This window comes from Molossus molossus, unplaced genomic scaffold, assembly GCF_014108415.1.
Source record: "Molossus molossus isolate mMolMol1 unplaced genomic scaffold, mMolMol1.p scaffold_m16_p_16, whole genome shotgun sequence".
In the NCBI taxonomy this organism is placed as follows: Eukaryota; Metazoa; Chordata; class Mammalia; order Chiroptera; family Molossidae; genus Molossus; species Molossus molossus.
Window position 1 is genome coordinate 2,348,093 of NW_023425351.1, and position 25,177 is coordinate 2,373,269.

The 25,177-nt window shown below is 52.5% G+C and overlaps 1 long non-coding RNA gene across 1 annotated transcript; it reads right to left on the reverse strand.

The window, feature by feature from the left end:
• Positions 1-8,663: 8,663 nt before the first annotated feature.
• Positions 8,664-19,403, reverse strand: LOC118631689. The gene is made up of 4 exons (XR_004959887.1): positions 18,855-19,403; positions 11,474-11,673; positions 9,082-9,313; positions 8,664-8,789 (listed from the first exon to the last, which is right to left on the reverse strand). It is a non-coding gene; the product is annotated as an uncharacterized LOC118631689 (long non-coding RNA).
• Between the last annotated feature and the right edge of the window lie 5,774 nt (positions 19,404-25,177).

The window sequence follows — 25,177 nt, forward strand, 5'->3', positions numbered from 1 at the left end:
GCTCGCTGCAGTCGCTGCTGCCTATGTTATTGTTTTATAACTGCATCGCATAATGTAATATGATAGGCGATGGTGATGTCTTACAAGGCAGGGAGAAAGGAACAATTTTTTATGTTGAGATCTGACCTGAGGAGGGTCGCCTGAGGTCAATGTAGACCAGGAAAATGAACAGCATCCACACGTTTCACAAGGTCCCCATGTTTCACAGGGTCCCCACATTTCACAGGGTCCCCACATTTCACAGGGTCCCCCCCGTTTCACAGGGTCCCCATGTTTCACAGGGTCCCCACATTTCACAGGGTCCCCACATTTCACAAGGTCCCCACGTTTCACAGGGTCCCCATGTTTCACAGGGTCCCCACGTTCTGCAGGGTCCTCAGACTCTGTGAGGGTGGGAAAGAGCTTGAGTCATTGCTGTGGGTTGAAGGACACTTGGGGGTGAGGGCACACCACTTCTCTCAGTTCTGTGGCTGTGTTTGTTCCCAGGCAGGAAAGCTGTGCCCACAGGTGTCACATGTGGGCTGGAAGGGACTGACGATGTTTGACAGCCCTTCTCCTTCGCTGGATCTCGCTGACGGGAACTCGTGTCTGTGTTCCCAGGACCCTCCAGGAGGTCCTCGCAGACATGCCCGCCGTGTCTCCCTCCTCCTGCCTTCCCTTCTGCCCGTGCCGCTGCCCAGTGCAGGGTGCTGCTCTGCTGGCCGTCCCTCACAGGACAGGGGCGTCTGAGGACGTGTGTGTCCCACTGTCTGCACCGTGTGTGTAAGACGCACGCTCACAAAAGGGTTACTGCTTAGATTACTGAGTTCGTGGGAGACGGTGGTGGCGCAAGACTGGAAAGGTGTGAGTGGCCCCGGAGGCTGGTGTTGGCATGAGAAAACTGGTTCCAGTGTAATCAGAAGAACAGGACCCATGAGGTCATTGTTGGCATGGGGACCACAGCAGGGCATGTCAAAGGTCAGCATGCCAAGGACTCACACAGGACTCCACATTTCTAACAAGCCCCAGGGGTGCAACTCACCCCCACTGAGTGGCCAGACCCGCAGGACCGGCTCAGAGAAGCAGGTCCACCACGAGGGCAGGAGGGCGGCCTGGGAGATGCCAGAGTGGGCACAAAGCAAGCAGGGCCCGTGCGGGGCCGTGGCTCCTGGGCCTCCTGCTGAGTCACTGACCCCTGACTCAGCAAACACTGAGTCATTGCTCTGGAGAAACGGAGCTGGGCTCCTGGGAGCCTCTGGCCACAGCCAATCCGTCCATAACCACTTTGTGTGTTCTGCCGAAAGGCACTGTGTTTAATCCACCTTGTGATTCGTTAGCACGCGATGCCCGGCTTTCCCGCTCCAGCTCACCCCAGAATGACGCTCACCTCACACAGGTGTTTCTCAGGGAGGCGCACCCCGCCTCCTGTCCCTGGGACAGCACATCAGCACCGTGCTGGGGGCACTTATAAACAGCAAAACTACCACAGAGCACAAAGACGCAAGGAATGCAACACTAAACCCCTGCACAGAGAGCCGCGTGACAGTCTGCGAGCGGGAAAGGGGGGCAGAGCAACCCCTGGTGACCTCGGTTGGGAGCTTGGGGATCGGATCACTCAAATGTTTGCTCTGGCTCATGGCTGCTCCTGGGCGTGGACACGTTGCGAGTACCGCAGTGAGCAGGGAGCCCGCCCCGCAGCCTGTGCCCGTGAGGGGCGACGGGACACCACTCGGTGTGAAACCGTCAGGCGCCGCGCTCCGACCGGTGGGCACTTCGGGGACTCCAGAGAGTCTGGGGGTCTCAGTGGCCAGCACGCAGGGACCGGGGTGAGATCACTGAACTGTACAGAGCGTGTTAGTCGCAGGGCAGTGTCACAGGTCTGACACTTGCCACCTTGCAGGCTTCCGTCGGAAATGAGGGCCCTGCGACCAGATGGGCCACACGGGTGCTCCCAGCTCGGCACTGGCTCTGGAGACGCTCCCGTCAGCATTGCAGTTTCCCGCCGAAACTCCTCTAATAGCAGAGGAGGGTCAACAGCTGCGGTCCTGGGAGCCCGCTCGGCAAGGCCCAACGTCAGGTTCTCTTTCAAAAACTCTGGGTTTGTTTCAGAAGAAAAGTGTTTCTTGTGATTTAATCCCAGAAATCTGACCTCTGTCAAGAGGGACCTGTCTCCTCAGGCTCCTGGCGCTGGAATTAAATGTCCCATGGCTCTGGCTGGTGTGGTCCAGAGGTTGAGCATCGACCCTGCACCAAGAGGTCGCTGGTTCGATTCCCAGCCAGGACACATGTCCAGGTTGTGGGTGGGCCCGACCCCCAGTGGGGGGCATATGGGAGGTGGCCCATCGATGTTCTCTCTCATCGATGTTTCTATCTCTCTCTCCCTTTCACTTCCTCTCTCTCTAAAAGTCAATAAAGGAAAAAAATTTTTTTTTTAAATGCTCCATGGGACTCAGCTGTGTCACTCAGTGTTGTCTGTGGCTGCTGTCACCTCCAAAGGCCGAGCTGAGTCATAGGTACAGATGGCCTGGCTCCTTACAGACAGTTTGCCCGCCTCTGGTCTAGGTGATCATGTTGCTTTCTCTCAATAATTGATGTTTTCCAGCTATAGGTGAAGGGCCTTCCAAAGTCACTGAACAGGCCCCGCAGGTTGCCACTCGGATTTTTGTGGATGAGCCTGATCCCACCTTACATGTCCAGCCCAGCTCGGCCTGTCCCTCCCGCTACGTGGCCAAGGGCCCTGAACACCCTGTGGCAGCACATGCGCCCGGAGCGGCCGCCCGGCGCTGCGCGGCTCGGTGACCGTGGAGCTCTGGGGCTTCCGCTGCCCAGTACCGACGGATGGGTCAGAAGAGGGGCGTACACGCAGGGCAGGCAGGGCCCGCGGAGAGGGGGAAGCGTCCCTGGGCTGGGCGATGGAGGGACTGGTTCAAGAGCAGGAGCTGGGGGACGGGGTGCAGGAGGAGCCCTGAGAAAAGCTGAGGGTTAATCTGGGATAAATTCACTGCCACATTGAAAGGACAGGCATTGAGCTAAAAATAGCAGATAAGCCAAAGGACAGGAAACACAGATTTGCAGCAGCAGCAGCAGCAGGAAGGGAGCAGCCCAGGGAGACAGGCTCTCTGCAGCCGACGGAAGCTGGCTTCCTCCGGGCCTCGGGTCAGTGCTCCGTCAGAGTGACTCGAATGTCGGAGGAAGCTGAAGTGTTTCGGGGGGCGAGCTGTCAAATCAACAGTTTTCTCAGTGCTTCTGAGGATGATCAGAAAAATACTCCTCTGATGAAAACCAGAGACCATTTTTAAGAGGTGAACTCCATGCACACCGGCTTCCTGGCCTCCGTGTGCGTCCGTGCACTAGAGTCTCTTGGCCACACTCGTCCGCACCCCGCGTGGGCAGTGAGCGCATCCGTGGTCTGTGTGTGTGCTTATGTCACTGTGGCATTTGGAACTTCCGAGTGCACGGACTGACTCTTCTGGGAAACGGTGGGGGTGGGATTTCTTCACCTAAACGCGCTTTCTTCATGACCCATCTGTCCTTAAGGTAAATGCTGAGTCATTCATCATGTGTCCTCAGGTAAGCGCTGAGTCATTCATCATGCGTTTTTACAGAGACTTTCTCCGCCAACTCTGCCCTGCCCGACAGCAGTGAATGTGCCAGTCGCACGTAGAAACCATTTCCGGAGGTTTCTGGGGCTGAGAAGAAGGAAAGAAGGCCATGAAGGGGCTCCGGCCTCAGGGCTTTTAGGGGTGCCGGCCCAGCCCAGCCTTGCCCGAGAGCTCCAGAGAACGGACGCTGGTGCCCACCACACCTGTCAGAGCAGTCGGGCCACGGGGGTCTCCAGTGCTGTTTAATGGCCGTTGCTGAGAGGCATCCTAACAAGCTGTTTCACTGCTGTCCCCGTTCTTCAAATTAAAATTACGTTTCCCTGATAAACTAGCTTCCGGATTCCCCTTACTCCGGCCGGTGCAGCTCAGTGGTTGAGCGTGTCCCATGGACTGAGAGGTCCCGGTTCGATTCCCGGCCAGGGCACAGGCCCTGGTTTCAGGCTTGATCCCCAGGGGGGGGCGTGCAGGAGGCGGCCGATCAATGTTTCTCCCTCACATTAATGTTTCTCTCCCTTCTTCTCTCTCTAAAAAAATTAATAAAAAGATATTTAAAAATAAAAAGATTCCCCTTACAATAATGTAGAGCACCATACTGCTATTTAAAAGAGCCTGTGACTCTACTCTTAGTTTACAAAATGTGTTTTCGCAGGTTCTCCCGGCGTGGAAGGTGCAGGGCCGCTTCACTCTGCCCCCGGGGAGCAGACAGGCGGAGAGCGCCGCTCCGGCCCCGGGACTCCCGATGCCCAGGCCGCGAGGCGTCAGAGGGCTGGTGCACGGCGGGGGCCAGAACCCTTGTGCCCAGTGTCTTTTTTTTCTTTTAACATAATTTTAGCTCTGGTCCATTTAAAACTTGCGGTGCCCGCCCCCCCCCCCCCCCCCAGGGGCAGATGCCGCTGAGGCCTCTTTCCGGCCTCTCCTCCTGCCCGCTCCGGGTTCTCAGCTCAGCTTTGGAGACTCACTCCCAGCTCTGCCCCGTGACTCATTCATCATTTCCTTTCACGCTTCTGGTCTCCTTCCAGCTTCCCAGTCTTTCTGGAATCTGGGAGCCTGAAAATAGCACCCAGATGTGCCTACCTCTCTGCAGGACCGTCCTAGCCCTCAGAGACAGCCCGAAATAGCACCGGCCTTTTCTCGCTGGGACTTCGACATGCACAGGCAGCTTTGAATATTTGAAATGAAAAGAGTCTGGAATAGCCAAATTCGATATCCGAAACCCCAGCTCACTGGTTGATTTTCTGCAAAATCAGAGGTTCTATTATATTCTTCAGCCCTGGCCAGTGGCTTGGAGGAGCTGTTACTGAGTTTGAACACAAAGCAGATGACACCTCTATTCTGTCGTGTTTGCTTTAAAAGCATCTAAAAGTGCCCTGGCCGGTATAGCTCAGTGGTAAGAGCGTTGCCCACGGACCAAGGAGTCCTGAGTTCAATTCCAGCCAAGGGCACATGCCTCCGTTGTGGTTTGTCCCCGGCCCCGGTTGGGGTTGTGCGTGTGGCAGCCACTCGATGTGTCTCTAGGATGTTGATGTTTCTCCCTGTCTCTCTCTTCCTCCCTCTCTCCCTCCAGTTCTGTCTGAAGATCAATGTAAATAAATAAAAATTAAAAAAATAAAAGCATCTAAAAGTGATTTTTTATGAATCATATTAAAAATTCAAAGAATAACATTTACCCAAACTAAGTTTATTCTATAAAACAAGTAAGAATACGTTAATGTCTTAAAAACAATTGTGATCAATTACTTTGCCACAGTATTTAGGAAACACATTGCACAATGAGGGAGCTATCTGCATTTAAAAACAGTCGCTTGGAACAACCCACACAGGGTGGGGCAAAAGTAGGTTTAGGGTCATGAATACATGAAACACGAAGTTTATTCTTGTATTATTATTTTCTGTGCAAACAGCTGTAAACCTCCTCTTGCCCTGCCTGCATTACGTCTCTGTCTGCTCAGTCTGACCTGCGTGAGCAGCACAGACTCCCCTTGGGGGGAGCAGAACCGCTTTTCCGTCTGCCATCCAGAACATGCCAGCCCCCCACACAACGCTGAAACTGTGACTGATGAAGCAATGAATGAAGGAAGTGCTTTCCATCCTCCTGGAGCCGAGTCAGAGATCAGGCAAGGAAAGGCAATCAAGGAGATAGCTCTCTTTTCGTTTCTTTATGATACTATTAATCAGAGTTTCTGTCTCTGGGAAATCGAACCTCAAGTACAACCTTCCCTAAGGTATGAAGGGGGAGTTCAGCAATGTCAGACACCTGGCCATGTAAGGACACACATCTCTCCCCGGAAGGGTGGCTCCGTTGGTTGGCGCATCGTCCCACACACCAAAATGTGGGTTCAAGCCCCAGTCAGGGCACACACCCAGGCTGCGGGTTCAATCCCCGTTCGGGCATGTGTGGAAAGCAGCCAATCGATGCTTCTCTTTCACAACCATGTTTCTCTCTCTGTCTCTCCGTTCCTCTCTCTAAAATCAATGAACACATTCTGAGGCAAGGATTTTAGAAAAGGGAAGAACGCCTGTTTCACCAGTGAGTAAAACACATCCATTTCCTCGCCAGGCCAGCAATCAGCCTGCTGACTTTTCTCCTGAAGCCGGGGCTCAGTAAACTCACCCATTTGATAACTAGGTACCGCGTCCCAGGCACTGCGCTGAGCCCAATATTTGCCCATTCACCCAGGCAATGCTGCCAGCGATCAAAGGTTTTCAGGGCTGAGGTGTTCATTACCTAACCTTTCACCCAGGGGCAGTGCTCCAGGCTGTCTGGTCCCACCTTGGTGAGCACAGGTGTCACCACGTGTGCTGGGGGGCTCTCCTAACAGGGGTCAGTGGGCCTGGAGGCTCCGTACCCACCATGTCCACAAATGGGGAGGCTGGGAGGAGTGAGTGGCTCTCTGAGTCAACACCTGTTGGAGGGACCAACACTCTTGCCCTCTGACCCCTAATTCAATTTGATTCTATGTGTGTTTTTCTGTTGTTAATCCTCACCTGGGATATTTTTCCACTGGTTTTTAGAAAGAGTGGAAGGGAGGGAGGGAGGGAGAGAAACATTGATGTGAGAGACAACTGGTTGCCTCCCGCAAGACCCCAAGTGGGGTGGGGGGATCAAATCTGCAACCCAGGTATGGTGCCCTTGACTGCAATCAAACCCACAATCCTTCAGTCCAAGGGCCGACACTCTAACCACGTAGCCAAACCGGCCAGGGCTTTACATACATTTTTATTGATTTTAGAGAGAGAAAGAAATGTTAATGAGAGCAACACCGACTGGCCACCTCCTGCACGCCCCCTACTGGGGATTGAGCCCACAACCTGGGCATGCGCCCTGACCGGGAACTGAACCGGTGACCTCTCCCTGCATGGGACGACACTCAATCCACTGAGCCACACTGGGCGGGGCCAATTTATGTTTTTTAATTCACTGACCGGCGTCTTCAGCACTGACCTTGGAAGAGGACCGGCGCTGTGGAAGCACCGACCCTCCCTGAGAGCTGGTTATCACAAAGGGGCCGGCGCGCAGGGCCCTGGGGCCCTGCTGTTTGCTTTGTGTTCGGGACACTGAGGCACTGACTCAGGAAAGGGGCCGCGTTTCCCGGGGGCTGAGCAGACAGTCTCCGAGCCGGTGGGAAGCTCCGTGAGTACTGTCGGCTTCTCTGAGAGAACCCTGCGTCTCTCCGGGGCTGTGCTGGGGGCGTTCCGGACACAGAGGGGTCACAGTTAGTTGGGGAATCTCAGTTCCCCGGCCCAGGTTTTATCTTCCCTCGGAGGACACGCGCTAATTGCATTTGTTGTTTACATTTATGACAGATGACAGAACCTGGGGCCTGCGGTTTAATGAGCCCACAAACAACGATCGTTTATACAACAAATACACAGAATCAAACATCCATAAATCAAGCAAACAACACCAGTTACAACCAAATGACTCTAAACTCAGTCAAGAACAAGGAGTAAGGTGTTGTGTCCGGAGAAAACTCGCCAGCCCCTCTCTTTCTCGGGGTCGAGCCATGAGCACAGGCCCGAGGTGGCTCAGACCATCAGTCCGTCCGTCCGTCATTCTAAGTAGAAGCCTGGCCAGCTTTTTCAAAGACCCTACAGCAGATGCAGTCAGCAAGAAACCCTCGGAGCGCTCTTCAGCCGGGCCTGCAGCCCTCGGGCCTGGGTGAGGAGACTGCTGGGTCAGCAGAGCAGCAGGCCGGGCTCTGACCTCTCGGTGCCAGCTGACCGAGCTGAACCGTCTACCTTCGGGGTGAACAGCGTGGTCTGCGGTTGCAGAGGGTGGGAAAGCTCAAGTTCACCGCCTTTTGTTTCTTAGCTTTAACTTTTATGTCCGTGGCTAGAAGCACACGTACTCTCAGGATTTCCACGTGCCACGGCTGTCCCACAGCGGCAGGTGACCTAGGCCTGGCCCTCCTGCCGCAGGAAGGCAGCTCACAGACAGGTCAGGGGTAACCAAGGCCGCAGGGCACACTACTGCTCTTTGTGGTCTCCCTGGTTGGGCATCGGGAAACTGGCAGGTGAACTCACAAGTTAGGGATGGGGTTGGTGGATGAACAGTTTGTAACCTTGTGATGTGCATTCTCCCAACCTGGCCAGCCCAGGATCAAAGTGTGTGGACAGAGAGGTGTGCCTGGAGGGCAGGAAGACCGCCCTGTTTGGAACTGAATGTTTTGTTTTCATGTGAATAGATAAGATTTGCATGACAAAGGGTTGGAAGACCACCCAAGAGGATAATGGGCCTTGCCCAGGCATGGATAGGTTTGTTATTTTTTTTATCTTTGAAGTCTCTTTCCCTTAAAAAGCACAAGACAAGGCTATGCTGTATGGTTTGCAGAGGCACCAATCTCAAGGAAATAATTTACCTAAATCAACATGTAACCTGGGGAACCACTCTGCAAATAAATTGGACTGCATCCAGAGATCTGGAGCATTTTGCTCTCTTGCAATGCTCCCCCTCATTCCTACCAGCATGTGCTGGTAGTTCATTGCATTGCGCCGACCCCCGACCCCAGGCAAGACAAGAGAGATGGCACACAGGCAGTGGGGTTGGCAGAGGCATCAGGAAACTCCAGCAGGTGAACTCACAGGCAGCGGGGTTGGCCTAGGTCACGCGAAGAGATGGTTGAGTGCGAGGTAAATGGCCACGCCAGGTTTTATTGTCCGTGATCCCAGAGACTCAGCTTAGGAAGCAAGCATTTCTGAACATCAAGGCTGTTCCAGAGAGAGGGTGGATGCAATGAAGCCAGGTAAATGATATAGTAACAGCTGTCATCTAGCAGAACACAATTTGCCAAACCACACGCACCGGGAGAAAGTGGGTACGGAATGCTAGGCTCGGGCAGCGATTTTCAACCTTCTTCAGCTCACGGCACATACGCGACTTGCTAAAATTCTGAGGCTCACCAAAAAATATATTTTTTTGCCAATCTGACCAAAAAAATTGGTATAGTTTTTATTCATTCACACCAAATGGCTATTGAGTGAGCTGTGGTCATTTTTTTACCTGTCAATGATGGGAAAGCGGTCAGTGGCCCTGACTAAATAGTCATGCGTCACATGTTTGAACAATTCTTACGGCGGACCAGGTAGACACCGAGGGCCACGGCCTGCGGGACAGTTCTGCCTGAAGGGTTTGTCGGAAGACGTTCTGGAAGCCAAGACGTCCAAGGCTCGGGTTAGCTCCCTGCGAACCAGGTAGGATGGCATAGGTGTCAGCAGGGTTTGCCCTCTTCTCTCTGCAAATGGAAGATTCTAGAATCAGTGGTGAGTTGCTCATTCTTTTATTTGCATCAACAACTATAAAAAGACAGACAGGACACTGAAACATAAGGGGACGTGAGTCTGGAATTTCCCACAGTCCCTTCCCCCAGAGCCCGCTCAACACTTTTTTTTAAATCCTCACCTGAAGATACTTTTTTCATTTATCTCCAGACAGAGTGGGGGAGAGAGAGAGAGAGAGAGAGAGAGAGAGAGAGAGAGAGAGAGAAACATTGACTGGTTGCCTCCTGCACAACCCCAACCAGGGCCGGGGATCAACAGTACCCAAGGCACATGTTCTTGACTGGAGTCGAACCCACAACTCTCTGGTTTCAGGCCGACATTCTAACCACTTAGCCACATGACCAGTACCCATGGATACGTTTTTTTAAATTGATTTTAGAGAGGAAGAGAGATCCGTTGCCTCCCGTATGCCCAGACCAGAGGTCAAACCTGCAACCTAGGTATATGCCCGGCCCGAGAATGAACGCACAACCTGGCGGTGTACAGGACGACATTCCAGCTGGCTGAGGCACTCAGCCAGCTTCAGTCGCTCTCTCCCTGAGGAGGCCATGCCCTTCCTCTCCGCAGCTGGGGTCATGGACTCACCACTGGCCCCCAGCGCCAGGCTACTGCTCCGCCAACCCCACCTGCCACACTCACCACAGCCCCCAGAGCAGAGGACCCCTGGGAAAATGAGCCCAGCTCCAGGCCACAACCACGGGCTGGCCACCGAGCCAAACACTGACCCTCCCCCAAGAGGAGCCCATCATTCTCCCTTGTTCCTGGTCTCACCAGCTGGCGCTATGTAAAAGGCCCTTTGTTGAACCAACCTGACATTTCCACACTGTTCGAACCAAGAGCCCTGTCACTTCCTCGCCCCCAAGCACTTGGGCTGCGCTTCTGGAACATGATGGTCACAGGCCCTGCCCTCCACTTCCTCAGCCTCCCTGCCTTTCCCGAGACCTGTTCCCAGGGCGACCCGCATCCCTTCTCCTACTTTCCAGGTAACTGAGCAGTGAGAAGGGGCCGTGACCTCTCGGCTCCCCCAAGACACTTCCACGCGGTCGCTCATCACCCCGCAGGGGCCCTACCCAACCCCGGTTTTAAAAAGTAAAATACTGGGCCAGGCTGATGTGGCTCAGTGGACTGAGCATCGTCCCAGGGACCGAGAGGTCCTGGTTCGATTCCTGGTCAGGGCACATGCCCGGGTTGTGGGCTCGATCCCCAGTGGGGGGCAAGCAAGAGGCAGCCAGTCGATGTTCTCTCTCACTTTAATGTTTCTCTCTCTCTCTCTCTGAAAAATAAATAAATAAATAGAAAAATAATGGCCCATTAATTTATGTCAAAGGAGCCAAGAACATACAAGAGAAAAGACAGTCTCTTCTATGAACGGTGGTGGGAAAATGGACAGCCGCACGCAAGAGGGTGAACCCAGGCTGTGCTCTCGTTTTCCCTCTGACTCTGTGTGACCATGGGAAACCCTTTTCCCGACCTGGTACACCTGAAAAACTCAATGAGTATGGTTAGGTTAAGTAGTCATTTTTTTAATATCAAAATGGACATTTTCTTATATTCCAAAAAATAAATAAATAAAGAGCTTTTGTTTGACCCAAAGTAAAATGTCAGTGAAGTTTTTTGCAAGGTTTCATTCAATTTCACCAAATTTTCACTGTTATTTTGTAGCAACCCAGAAGCTGGTATAATTTCTAATATATTTAAGGAAATAGAATAAACATTACTAGTTCCCACTTTACCGATGAGCGGGAAGAGATCAAGCTAACTGGAGAGGTAGGAAGCCCATCCTGTCTTAGCAGAGAAATGAGACTGGTCTGTGGGGCAGGGCCAACCTGAGAATTCTGCAGCAAGATCCCCAAGACAGGAAGGTCCCGGAGGGGAGCAAGAGCCCGGGGCAGAGAGCCGGTCAGGTCCCATGACAATGTCATTTTGGCAAAACAAGAGGTGGTAGGGAGATGATGAGAGATAAAGACAGGCCCGGATGGCCTCAGAGCTCACCGCCCTCAGAGGGGCCAGGGATGAGGGATGCCCACACCCGGGGTGACCTGGCTTCCTGAGAACCCGGCCTCGCCGGAGGGTGGAACGTGGCTCTCCACCTTCCCGTCCCGTGTGCACCTGACCTGCAGCTCTCCTCCTGCTCGGCCCTTCCTCGCCGGCACGCCCCTTCCTCGCCGGCACGCCCCTCCTCCGTGGAAATGGGTCAGGGAGCATCACGCCTACTCAGGTTTCACCAGACTTGGCTTCTGTATCGAGCTGAGGCAGAGCTACGGAAACATGGTCAAGTTCAGCGGTAGAAAGGACTTCACTACACGAACCAGAGCTGCAGGGATGAGACACAGAAACAAGTCTCAGCACTGAGAGGGATCCATGGGGTCACCTAAACCAAAGTCCTTAGAGTATATCGAGGACACGGAGGTCCCCAGAAAGTGACTTCACATTTACCAGTTCAGAAATTGTCGCTCAAAACAATGGAAACAAACAATAAAACACAAAACATAGTTGAGTATCAGGAATAGGATAAGATCCAAATTCCCTAAGGAGGGCCTCCAGGCCCAGCCTGATGGGGTGCTACCCCCTGGCAGCCCACCCCTTCTGTCCCACCAGTTTCCTGGAGGCCCACCCAGCAGGAGCAGCGGGGCACAGGCAGCGGCTCTGCGGTGCCCAGGGCCCTGCTGGCATCACTGAGGACTGTTGGAGGGCTTGGGCTCTGGTCTAGCTGCCGGCATTCAAACCCTGTCTCGACCGGATCGTCCCATGACGGGGGCCAGCCACTTACTTCTCTCTGCGCTTGTGCGAGGGAACACAGGGTCTATCTACAAAAGGACCCTGTCACAGATTAAAAGAGCTTGCCAGGCACATAATAAGTGCTCAATACATATCAGCTAGTACTGTGTTTCTCTATTATTGCCCTTAACTGGGAATCAAACCCAAGACCCATCATTGTGTGGGCCAACCCTCTCACCACTGAGCCAAAACGTCCAGGTCATGTAACTTTCTTTCTTAAAGGTCACTGAATTTGTAAATGCCAAGCAGCACAAAGACATTTTATGGGTTTACAATAATAGTTCTTATCTAATGAACATGTAATATGTAATTACTAGTTCTCTGGCTGGGAGAATCTTGTCGAATTACTAATGAAATCCCTCACTGGGCCTGCGGCAGTGCGGCAGCCAAACATGCCTGTGACGGAAATGAATTAATCGTGAGGTCAGTGTGTTTACAGGGGGAAAACACATGCATATAAAAATAAAGTTTGTAAAACCTTTGTGCTGTGATAATGTTTGCATTCTAAATAACTTCCCCCTGCACCAAACTGTGTACATCCGCTCCTTTTGTAAAATAACTAGAAAGGCTTTTTCAGTGGTTCTACAGCATCCGTTTTGTAGTGTTCCAGCCCAAATGCACAAACTGAAAGTCCTCCCAGGAAAGGTGTGAAGACCCAGACTGAGCGGCATGCTGCAAGGTACCTGGCCCGAACCCTCAGTAGGTGGCGGTTGTCATAACAAACAAGCACAGCTGAAGAAAGACCGAGGGACTGAGGAACCGAACAGACTCAGAGGCATCCGGACGGGATCCGCGCGAAGGCCCGGGAAACAGGAACTGCTCCAGGACTGTGGGGCCGGGGCCCAGAGTGCGGGGAGAAGGTGCGAGACACCGGCCACGGCCACGGCCACGGCCCTGAATGTGGTCGTCCTGCCGCTATGGAGACTATCTTGTGACCCAGTTGTCATTGTTCTTAGAAAATATGCCCTTCCGGTGTGCTCAGTGGTTAGAGCGTTGGCCTGAGGACCAAAGGGTCATGGGTTCAATTCTGGTCAAGGGCATGTACCTCGGTTGTGGTTCGGCCCTGGTCAGGCCGTGCAGGAGGCAGCCAGACGATGTGTCTCTCGCACGTCGATGTTTCTCTCTCTCTTCCCTTTCCCCTCCCCCTCTTTTTTACATGCTCTCTAAAAAATGAATGAAAAAATATCCTCAGGTGAGGATTTAAAAAGACAAGAAAAGAAAGTGTGTGTTGAAGTTTGAGGGTGTAAAGGGAATACTATGCAGTGGGCTGTCACGTTGCTTTTAAAAAACTGAGCATCTGCCTGGCCTGTGTGGCTCAGTGGTTGAGCATCGACCCTGCACCAGAGGTCTTTGGTTCGATTCCCGGTCAGGTTGTGGGTCCAATCCCCAGTGGGGGCATGCAGGAGGCAGCCAATCAATGTTCTCTCTCAGCGATGTTTCCATCTCTCTCTCCCTCTCCTTTCCTCTCTCTCTAAAATCAATAAAAAGGAAATTAATTAATTAATTAAAAAACTGAAGATCTAAAACTCAGAACCCTTCCACCTAAGACTGGCTCTGTTGTAATTCTGTGGTTTCTTCCTAAAACTTCATTTTAAAAAGGACAGAGGGGGTAAAGTTCAAAACCAGGCAGTATTGCACTGTAGGAACTTCAGCTTAGGGTCAAGGGGCGCCGACGGTCCGAGCACAGGCCACCTGACCTCTCTCTTCTCAGGACAGTTTGAAGAGTGGGGCTGTAGCAGAGGACAGTCTGTCAGAGAACAGGCGTTCACCTAAATGCCCTTTTATAAGTGAGGTTTTTCTAAGACTCCGCCTGCCCTAGGGCGCACTTGGCATTCCTCGTTCCGTGTGCTTCCGCTGCCGGTGCCGGTGCTGTCTGCCAGCCACGAACACAGGATGGTGTTTATCTGTAGATGGGAGATGTCAAAGGCCAGGATGTCCTTGCCTAAGAGAGACACTGAGCTTCAGGGTAGAAACGAGGGGTATCCAGACCCAGCTCTCCCACCAAGGCCCCGTGTAGGTCTCGGTAGCCGTGTGTCCAAGGAAGTCTCTGGGCTCTCGTCATCTGGGCTGAAGGATCTCACCTCCAAGATCCTTCCAGATCTAATAATCTCGCCATCTGATGCGACGTTTATCTGCTTCCATCTCTACCTGAGACTGGAGAAGGTGTGCTCCTCCACCCCGGCGTCCCCAGCTCTGACGGCACTGTCCACCCAGCAAACTTGAGCATGAGTTCCCTGAGATGTGTATGAGCTGACATTAGATATCCACTTACTGTTACCCTAGTAGGTAAATTGAAAAAACAAACAAACATAAAAATAGACATTTAAGAGGAAAGAGAGAAAAAGCAAGTTATCAACAGGACTCTAACACTCCTTGTCCACCTGCTTTGGACAGCTGTTTTGTAGAAAATGGCCATATGTGTCATTTGAGGACAGTCATAGTTCACCCCCCCTCCCCCACTGTCTCCTCTCCACTCCTCCCTGGGACCACTGACCATCATCTGGCAGGCCGGGCACCCACCTCCTCTCTGCCCCTTTCTCCTGCGTTTCCGGTCAGGGGACCAGCAAACATCACACGTGCTCACGAGTCTACGAGACCTTGACCCAGAGCTGCCTGTTTTGTCTCCTCCTCCCATCCCCGTTTTCTCCCCTCCCAGACGGTTCTCCAAGGTACCTCCTGGAAGTTCTGTTACGTGCTTACGTTGCACGAGCCTGGGAGCTCCCTTGCGAGGTGTTGGTCTCAGACCAAAGGGTCTTACTTTGATCTTTGCCTGTTTCCTGGCGCCGTGCGCCTGGCAAAGGCTCCGGAAACGTTTCCTGAATTTAACTTCGCGAGGAACCCCGTGCCCTGGAATCGCCCCAAAGGCCCTGTTTCCCAGCGAAGCTGTGAGGACCGGGGCCCTCAGCGGGCCGACCAGGGCAGAGCCAGTGCTCGGGCGCCGCAGGCACGGACGCCCTGTTTTCGAAGAAATAGTCTCGGTGGGACTGGAGTTCTGGCGGGTTCCTTCTTACAGTCACCTCGTCCAAAGCACTGTTCAAGGAATACTATTTCTGTGAGCTACGAAAGCAAATAAAATAAATAAAAAGAGCATTTAGTACTTACATATGCCTGCTTCATTTCATATTTAACTGGGCCAAACTAATAATAACACATTTCAGGAATAAAGAATGACCATTACTCTATTTTTCCCCCAAAACCGTTTTTAGCTTTCTGATTCATGGAGAGTGTGGCCAAGCATCTTGTGGCTGTAGGGGGACCCAGAGTCACCCTGGAAGGGGTGTGAGTCAGGACCACAGAGTTCCTGGCACACACACACACACACACACACACACACACACACACAACGTAAGAACCAGAGAAACCCCACAACCTGGGAGTCAATGATGATGTCACAGCAAAACCACAAGGAGGGAGGAGCAGCCTTAGAGCTTAGGACTCTGGAACTTCTGCTGTAGAAATAGTCCTGGTCACGCCGGGGACCAGTCTAGGGCCTGTTGGTTAACTGGGACCTAAGCTAATAGTAAACATAAGATTGATTACTTTTCAGCAATGGGGGTCCTATACCATGGGTTTTTTAACCTTTTTTTTTTTTTTTTTGCCAAGTATACTCCTTTGGGAGCTGAAGAGAGGAGCCACGAAACCTTCGCAGAGCGCCGTGCTCTGGGAAAGCCAGGTTCCCGGGCGCCAGGGGGACACTCCTGAGCCTCCGTTGTCTCCCACGGTTGTGTGGTTTCGTGTATAATTCACCACGTGTGTGTCTCAGGCTGTTTCAAAATCTCTCTGGGACCTTGAGCAACTTCTTAGCCGTCCGAACATTCACGCAAGTTCTCCAAGGGAGTTTTGGCACAAATATTAAAGCCCAAGAATCCGTACAAACTTCCTGAGCATTTTAGCAAAGCTGTATTTTACACAAATAAACACAACGTCTTGAACTACATAGTTAATAAGTTCCATGATACCCATTTTCCTAAAAAAATGAAGAATGCATAAAGTTTTGATATGTAGTAGTATCAGGTCAACTCTCCCCCTGGACTGCTGGTTATCTGGCCAATAATGAGAGGCCCCAGCGAGTGTCCCCTTTGAAGCAATAGATATCATTTGCTTTATTAAATCCAGAGGTGCAGAAAGATTTACATGAATGATTCTGTTAGGAAAAATTCATGTTTACAATAATACACTCACTTATATCCACACCTTCTCAAAAACAAACGTTCAGGCCACAAAATTAGAAGAAGGATTAGCAGCTCTTAGAATTCAGCTGCAGAGAATGTGAATACGGGAGGGTTATTATTTATTTTCTGGCCTTTTTAACCTCAGAATAGAACAGGTCTGCGGAACTTTAAGCCTGTGTATGGTTCTGCTCACCCTTCTTTTCTCAAGTAGACACTTTCGATGACTAACTTTTAAGTCCCCCAAACGCGTTTAGAACATCCATTGGCCAGGTCCTCACAGAGCAATGGGAACAGTTTGACGCTTCCACAGGTCCGCCTGAGGAAACAGAACGTGTGGAACCGTCACGGGATTCCACACGTAACTGACTTCTAAACCCTCGAACACAGAGGACCAGCATCTCGCCAGTGTGTCCCCCGTCTCTCCCGTGCCCTGCGGAAGGCTTCGGAGACCCGAGCCGGTGCGTGGCCCCAGGCCGCTCTCACTCTGTGTTTGTCGGGGCTTTGATCTTATCGCTCCTGCTTACACCAAACCAGCTCCTGTTGCCCCAGCCCCCGCGGGCTGGCAGCCACCAGCAGGAGCACTGTTTGGATGTGGGACCAGGAGAGAGGCGGAGGCGCAGGGAGCAGGCGAGGGCAGGGCCGGCCACGGCCCAGCGAGGAACTGAATATCTGGCCTGTGTTCACCCAGCCAGGACGATTCAGCCGCAGCGAACGGCTGCGTTTAGCACGATTCTTTAGTGAAATGTCTGACACCGCGATGCTCCTGATTGCCCAGAGCAAGTGTGCAGACTTAAACCTGATGAGTGGCTGGGGCGCTGGGTCTGGCCATCAGGCGGAATCGAGGTGTGTTCTTCCCACGGCCACTCCCAGTCCGGAAGTAGCTGATGCAAAGACACACCGAGGTGCAGACCTGGCTGGAACCTAAGGAGCCGACCCGTGGTCCCAGTCCTGTCCCAACACTCCACGATGACATCATAGCCCCACGGCATGACTTCCTACCAACGACAGTCCGTCCTCTCTGGGATGCAAAAATGTCCTGCGACGTCCGTTCTGAGATGCACGCTTTTCCATATTTCCATCTCTCTCAAACCAGGAAGCATCTTAATCGATGACCTATTGCCAATATACTTAGCTAAGAGTTCCTCTTTTAGGAGCACAGAGGAAATTCTGTCATCTCCTCATGCACGGTGTCTCACATTCCGTGAAAGTCGGTCTTTCCGGTATTACAAATGCATCTTTCTCACCAGCCATAGCCTGTGTACTTTACTTCTCCAACTGTACATGAGATTATACTTCCATATTATTGTACCCTACCCCCTAAATATTATCATATTTTATTTTAGGAATTAATATATTATATTATACAGGGTGGGGCAAAAGCAGGTTTACAATTGTGAGTACAAAAAACAGAGTTTTTTTCTTGTATTATTATTTATTGATTATTGTATTATTTCCCATATGAATTCATCAAGAATTTGATTCCTAACGATGGCACCACGACCTGCAGAACCGAGAGTCCAGAACTCTGAAGATTCAAGTGCACTCAGGTATGCGTTAGCACGACGCAGTTGCTGAGATAGGAGGAGGGACCAACATAGTTTAAAAGACTTTTCAGCAGGACTCAGGGAGAAGAATCCGTTTTTCTTCATCACTAAGATTCAACTCGATGCTTTCCTGGACTGTCCGAGAATCTTAAGGATGGTAGGATCGCGAAGAGTTTTATTTTTGTTGTTGTTGTTTTTTTTTAATTTTATTTTTGTTACAGATGTTTCTCCTTTTTTACCCCATTGACACCCTCCTCCCCATCCCCCCGCCCCATCCCCGCTTTGTTGTCCATGTCCATTGGTGATGCGCACATGCAGGTAAGTTCTGTGGTTTATCCCTCCTCCCCAGCCCTCGGAAGAGTTCTGATTGCGGGTCTTCGCCTGCAGGCTTTGCCTGGAATGCGGGGAAATGGGACCGACTTGCAAAAGCGTCCTCTCCGCAGCACACGCCTGGATTCTCTTCACAGTGGGACCCAGTACGCAGACCCTCCACTGGCCGGCAGAGGTCCCGACCCTCTCCAGTTACAGCCCTGCCCACCCTGCCGGTCCCTCACCCACATAACGCCCACAACGACCTCGTAAGGCAGACAGAGCACTGACACTCAGAGCTGAAGGCCTGGGCAGCACGCTCACCTTCACAGACTCTGCTGCGGTAGGTTACACCGTGGAACATAGCAGCTGTGACAAAGAAGGGCTCTGACCCTTTGCATCAGCACAGAGGGACCTGGAGAGCATTTGCTGAGTGAAATAAGCCATCAGAGGAAGGCAGGTATCACATGATCTCAGTGGAAACTAATGAACAAAAGAAACTGAACAAAATAGGTCCAGAGAATAGGAAGCAGGGAACAGACTGACAGACCTCGGAGGGAGGGGCTAGGGAGATGGAGATTAACCGGAGAGTATATATGCATGCAGGCTTAGCCCAGGGACGCGCCCAAGAGTGTGGTGAGGGACGAAATGGGGGACAGCTGAAGTACCGTCCACAGTAAAAATACACATACCTTTACACCTGCGCTGAATGCCTATCGACAGGCTGCAACCGAACGGGGCTTCCTAGCTGCCCTGGGCTGTGCGGCCCTCCCGGAAGCCTGCCACCACGCGGGGCTCTCTCCTCCGGCCAGCGGGGTGCGTTTCCCAGGCAGCTGTGGACAGGCCTACAGGCGGCAACTCTGCCAGCTCAGCGAAGGTCAAACACACATTTCCTTCAAGGGACTGCGACCTGGGCCCCACCTGCTTCCTGGGGCCATCCCTCTGTCGGACAGCTTGTTAAGCAGCCATTCCCACTGAGCAGAGAACAGTGCCCAGCCCCTGCATTGTCCGGACGTCGGCGGCCTCACGGAGCACAGACCTCATCAAGGGAATGAGGGCCAGGAAAAAGAAGGTTTTACAAAATCAACAACCTATAGGCATAAAGAACAAATGTTTACAGTTCGGGAAGAGATCACTTTTCTGAGCTCAGAAAGACCAGGTGTCCAGGCACTGAGATCCGAGAAGAAGCAGCCGAACTCTGAGAAATGTGTCACAGGAGCTGCTATCTGCTGTCCCCTTGGTGGGGTGACAGGAGAGGGAGAGAGCCTGGGAGGCATCGATATGAAGGCCGGGTGAGGGGTGGGGCGGGACTCCTGCTATCTGTGGGTGCAGACAGTGCAGACGGGGGACGGTGCACACCCCCAGACAGCCAGGACCCACGCCGATGCCGCGGCTGCGCCTGCACCCTTTCCTTCTCCTGATGGACATGTCTGACTCAAGTACAGAGTGATACTTCCTAGGGGTCATATATTGTTCTAGAAAGAGACCTTACTGTTCAAATAATCTTATTTTGCATTGGAATGTAACTGTGTGGCAATCAGCTCACGTGTATTCACTACAAGGATAAACAAAGTCAAGTACGTTGATCGCAGAGTTTGGAGAAGCAGGCCCTGCAAGCTCTGAGCGCCGAGGGTCCCGCTGAATGGTGAAAGGGCACTAGGGGAACGGTCGGTGCCGGGCGGCGTGGCTCAGCGGTTGGATGTCGTCCCTGACTGAGAGGTCCCGGTTCAATTCGCAGTCAGGGCACAAGCCCAGGTTGCAGGCTCAATCCCTGGTGGGGGCATGCAGGAGGCAGCCAATCCCTGTTTCTCTCTCACATTGATATTTCTGTCTCTCTCTAAAAAAGTCAATAAAAACATATTTAAAAAAAGAAAGAAAGAAAATGTTAGGTTAAAAAAGTCTTAGATAAAAACAAGCAAATAAAGATATTGGTCATTTCAGAATTATTATGGAGTTAATTCTAGTCCATCCACCACAACAAATATATTACCTTTACTGTTTGTACTGGATGAAGAAAATGAACCAAATTGAACATTAACCCCCTAAACTGTGACTTTCATTTTAAAATGTTCTCTTTCGCCCTGGCCGGTTTTCTCCGTGGTTAGAGCAGCAGCCTGCGGACCAGAGAGACCTGGGTTTGGTTCCCGCTAAGGGCATGTACCTCAGTTGCAGTTTGTCCTCGGCCCTGGTTGGGGTCATGTGGTGGCAGCCAGTCGATGTGTCCCTTTCACATCGATGTTTCTCTCTCTCTCTCCCTCCCACTCTATCTGAAGATGAATGCAAAAATGTCCTCGGGTGAGGATGAAAAAATAAATCAATAAATAAAAAATTAAAATGTTCTTTTTAAAAAATTCCTTTGCTCAAAAACTTCCTGTAAGTATCAACACAGCTACGCTCATTCGACCATGTGGTTCTGCGGATGCAAACAGTTTCCATTTTCCGGAACCGTGCAGCTCATCGTAGGCGGTAACACTTCAGTGAACCCGCGACGGTCTCCGAGGGGCGGGACGCCCCTGCACACACGAGCACGGGGTGCACACCAGCAGCGCCTCCCCGCTCACTCAGAAGCCCTTCCTTCCCGAACACGTGCGGGAACAGCCGGGAAGGCGAAACGCGGGGGGCTGGTCCAAGCAGGGACAGTGGGGAGCCTGCCGAGCCGCAGTCGCTGGACATCTGGGAGCAGTGCCCGCTGTCCGAGTGCGGGTGGAGAGTGCTGGGCAGAATCCAAGGATGCAGACCGTGGAGACGGTCCCCCAGGGGCGGCGAGCGGGCGTCCCGTTGCGGGGACCCGGGGAAGAGAACACCTCCGCAGCGGTGGAGGTTGAGCTGTTACCTCCAGTGGCCTCTGTCGACAAGATGAGCCAAACTCTCAGCCTGCCTTTCTCTGAGTCGTTTCCACGCGTCCTTCCAGACAACGTCCAGGCAGACCGGAAGGAGCCTGTTCCTATGGAGCGTCATCTCACAGGAAAGACCTTCGGTGGAAAAGAATGGTCTCGGCCTGTGCTCTGGCCCTGTTGAGTTTTCAATATCATACGTCGAGCGCCGGGCAGCTCGGGTTCCTCAGCGGGGACGTGTGAACAGTTATTTGGCCTGTTGTTTGAGGTCATGGGCTGAACAGAAGGTGAAGATAAAAAATGAGAAAGTGTCAGCATCCAGGAGAAAGAAAAGCCACTTGATTCTGAGGTTATGCACACACACACATAAAAATAAAAATAGCACATAGCACATAATTTGAAATACAGCAAACAATGACAATGTTTTGTTTTGTTTTGAGCAGCTTGCATGGGCCTTCGAGGCCCCCTGTCCCGCCCTGTGACAGCGGTGACGCACTTGCTGAGGACAGCGGCATGGAGCTGCCACCGCCAGGACCTTGCAGCCTCCTGTGGTGGCCACGGCCACCAGCACTGGGCAGATTCAGGGCGGTGGTGATAAAGGGAAGGTCTTCCAGGGGGCAGTACCTGTGGGTCGGCGCCTCCCTCCATGGTCACAGGCCAAGAGGGTCAGCACCATTCGGACTGTGAACAGCAATCCCTTCCGTCGTAAAGCTGGCCAGGAGCACGGACAGCTTCAGAAGAACATGATGCCACAGTGCGTGACCCTGGAGTGACACAGGCTGAGCGTCTGTTTACAGAAGCCAGGTCTGTGCAGAACCACCTATCGAATTGAAAGACAATTTGAGATGTTTCAACATACTTGATTTTCTGCCTAGATCATCGTTTTTGTCCCCATCCCTCCAGGAATAAATGCTGCGACCCTGTTGGTCAGAGGCAGGAATGGGAACAGAAGACGCTGGTGGGGGAGAAGTAGGCGGACCCTGGCTGACATCACTCGAGCAGCGGTTCCCTGGGGTTCACCCTCCTGGGAAAGGAAATGAAGGGACGCGCGTCTTGAGCAGGCTCCAGAGCCAGCTTTCATCTCGACGGCAGGCGATCCTGATGGAAAGCGCGTGTTTACAGTTAGGGTCAAACGGGGTACCTGGCCGGGTGCCTCATCAGAAGCCAAGGACAGAGCAATGGAGGGCTTCGTGCTATTAATCAGAAAGAACTGTCTCTCTTTTAAATGTTTTTAATTGACCTTGGAAAGAGAAAGGGAGAGAGAGAGAGACGTTGATCTGTTGTCCCACATACTTATGCATCGTTGGTTGATTCTTGTATGTGCCCTGACCGAGGATTGAACCTGCCACCTTGGTGCATCAGGATGACACTCCAAACAACTGAGCTGCCTGGTCAGGACCTGTCTCTCTTTTTAAAACAACTGAGGAGAGTGTTAAGATTGATGTGTCTCAGGGGATCAAGTGGCCCCCACCCCTGTGGGCCTGGGAAGGGGACACTATGGAGGAACATCACCTGGGAGGCCGGGTTGGGGTCCCAGCTCTAGGCATCTGTGTGGTGTCACCTCAGGCAAGTCCATTAATTGGTCTGGGCCTCAGCTGCCTCCTAGGAAGGTGGAGGAGTCGGCTGGGTCATGTCTGAGATGCTTTCTGTCCACAGCCACCCGCTCCCTAGTTCACCGTCCAGAAAACACCCAATAAATCTTAGCCATGATAGAAACGGTGATAAAAGTTCAACACTTATAAGAGGTCTGTTATTCAGTGGACATTGCTGGGGGTCAGTATCAAAACAGAACAAAAGTCCAAACTCCAGTCACGCTTTCCAAGTGGCATAAGCACTCTGCAATTGCAGATTCTGAGACCAGGTTCTCTCCGAGTATTTTCATTGATGCTTTCCTGGGCTCCTGCCTGTCCAATGTTTTATTAAACTTGGTGAAGGAATGACTTTGTATTCTCTAGGCAAACGCTTCTGAGGTCATGGAGCAATATCTCAGAACAGTCTGGAGCAGTGAAACGGGGAGAGAGGGCGGGAGAGAGAGAAATAATTCATGAAGCAGAAGGGTCTGTTGTGCACCTGGAGAGGAGCTTCTGTCGAGGAGAGAACACGACAGCCCTGAACAAGCCCACGGCCCCGACCACGAGGGCATTTAGGAGAGGACACGACAGCCCTGAGCAGGCCCACGGCCCCGGCCACGAGGGCATTTAGGAGAGGACACGACAGCCCTGAGCAAGCCCACGGCCCCGGCCACGAGGGCATTTAGGAGAGGACACGACAGCCCTGAGCAAGCCCACGGCCCCGGCCACGAGGGCATTTAGGAGAGGACACGACAGCCCTGAGCAGGCCCACGGCCCCGACCACGAGGGCATTTAGGAGAGGACACGACAGCCCTGAGCAGGCCCATGGCCCCGACCACGAGGGCATTTAGGAGAGGACACCACAGCCCATGAGCAAGCCCACGGCCCCGACCACGAGGGCATTTAGGAGAGGACACCACAGCCCATGAGCAAGCCCACGGCCCCGCCCACGAGGGCATTTAGGAGAGGACACCACAGCCCATGAGCAAGCCCACGGCCCCGACCACGAGGGCATTTAGGAGAGGACACCACAGCCCATGAGCAAGCCCACGGCCCCGACCACGAGGGCATTTAGGAGAGGACACCACAGCCTGTGAGCTAGATAGAAGTTAAACACAAAAATATGTACAATAAAAGCAATACAGTATTATTTAATCCCTAACCCGGCAGCCTGAGCCCCGCCCTCTGTTAACCAGGGAGATTCCTAAAATGGCAAAGTCTTGGCGATTTGGGACTGAGACACCATCAGGGGAAGGAAAGATGGTAAAGAAGGAAAAATGCGTTCACTCTGCGACTCAAGGTTGTTGAATGCCCTGCTCCGAATCATTAATACCTTTCCCACACTGAGCAGGGTGGAGCCAAGTGGAAACTGGGTATCTTTTGCTGATATTGTACAAGGTAAAAATAAAATCCGTTTATCCTACGAGACTCATACATTGTAGACGGATGCCCTTGAAGCCGAGTGGTCTTTCTCTTGGCCCAGTATGCACTCTGGCTTCTGCATCAAACGCCTTAGGAAGACTAAAAAGGAAAGACAAAACCTCCATCCTCGGTGGGAGTGTCACGAGCTGGTTTTGGAAGAAAGCCAACCCAGAGCAGCAGAGAACGCAGCTGCGTTTGTTTCCAGGTCAGACCGCAGGGCAGCAGCGGCACTTCGCCCTCTTTCTGTACCCAGACACGGAGCACCTGCTCCGCGCCAGGCTCAGCACGCGACTGTTAATACCCAGGGTGTTATCAATAACACATGACGTGAGGTGCTTCGCAAACATTGTCTCATTTACTCTTCCTACCAACCCCATGAGCAGGGACATTGTTATTCCCATTTTTGAAAGAAGAATTGAGGTGTTTTTTTTTTAAATTTCTTTTCTTTATTAATTGTAGAGAGAGAAGAAGGAAGAGGAAGAGAGAGAGAGAAACATCAATGAGAGAGAACATCGACTGGACTGGCCGCCTCCTGCACGCCCCCCACTGGGGATCGGGCCCACAACCTGGGCATATGCCCTGACCGGGAATCCAACCCACAACCTCTTGGTGCAGGGTGGACGCTCAACCACCGAGCCACACTGGCCAGTTAAGAGATTGAGTTTCAAAAAGGAAAATAAACCAAGGCGACACCTGTGGTAACGGAGGAGCAGGGCACACAATCACTGCCCCACACTCTGTTGGAGAGGATTTCAGTCTGCAGAGCTGAGCCGGAGAACTCAGCTGGCTTGTTCTTCGCTTTCTCTTGGTTCCACCTGCTGCAGGTTCTCCCACAGAGAAATGAGGGCGCCTTCAGATTCCCCACAGGTAGGTGCAACTTTAACCCGTCGGCTGCCTGGACTGTCCAGAGGGCCTCTGGCCCAAACCGCACCGGAGGCCACTGTGCGCCTGGCGCAAGGCTGTGTGGGGAGTTACCCGAGCTGAGGGGGCAGTTACCCGAGCCGTGGGGGCAGTTACCCGAGCTGAGCGGGCAGTTACCCGAGCTGAGCGGGCAGTTACCAGAGCTGAGGGGGCAGTTACCCGAGCTGTGCGGGCAGGTATCAGAGCTGTGGGGGCAGTTACCAGAGCTGAGCGGGCAGTTACCCGAGCTGTGCGGGCAGTTACCCGAGCGTGGGGGCAGTTACCCGA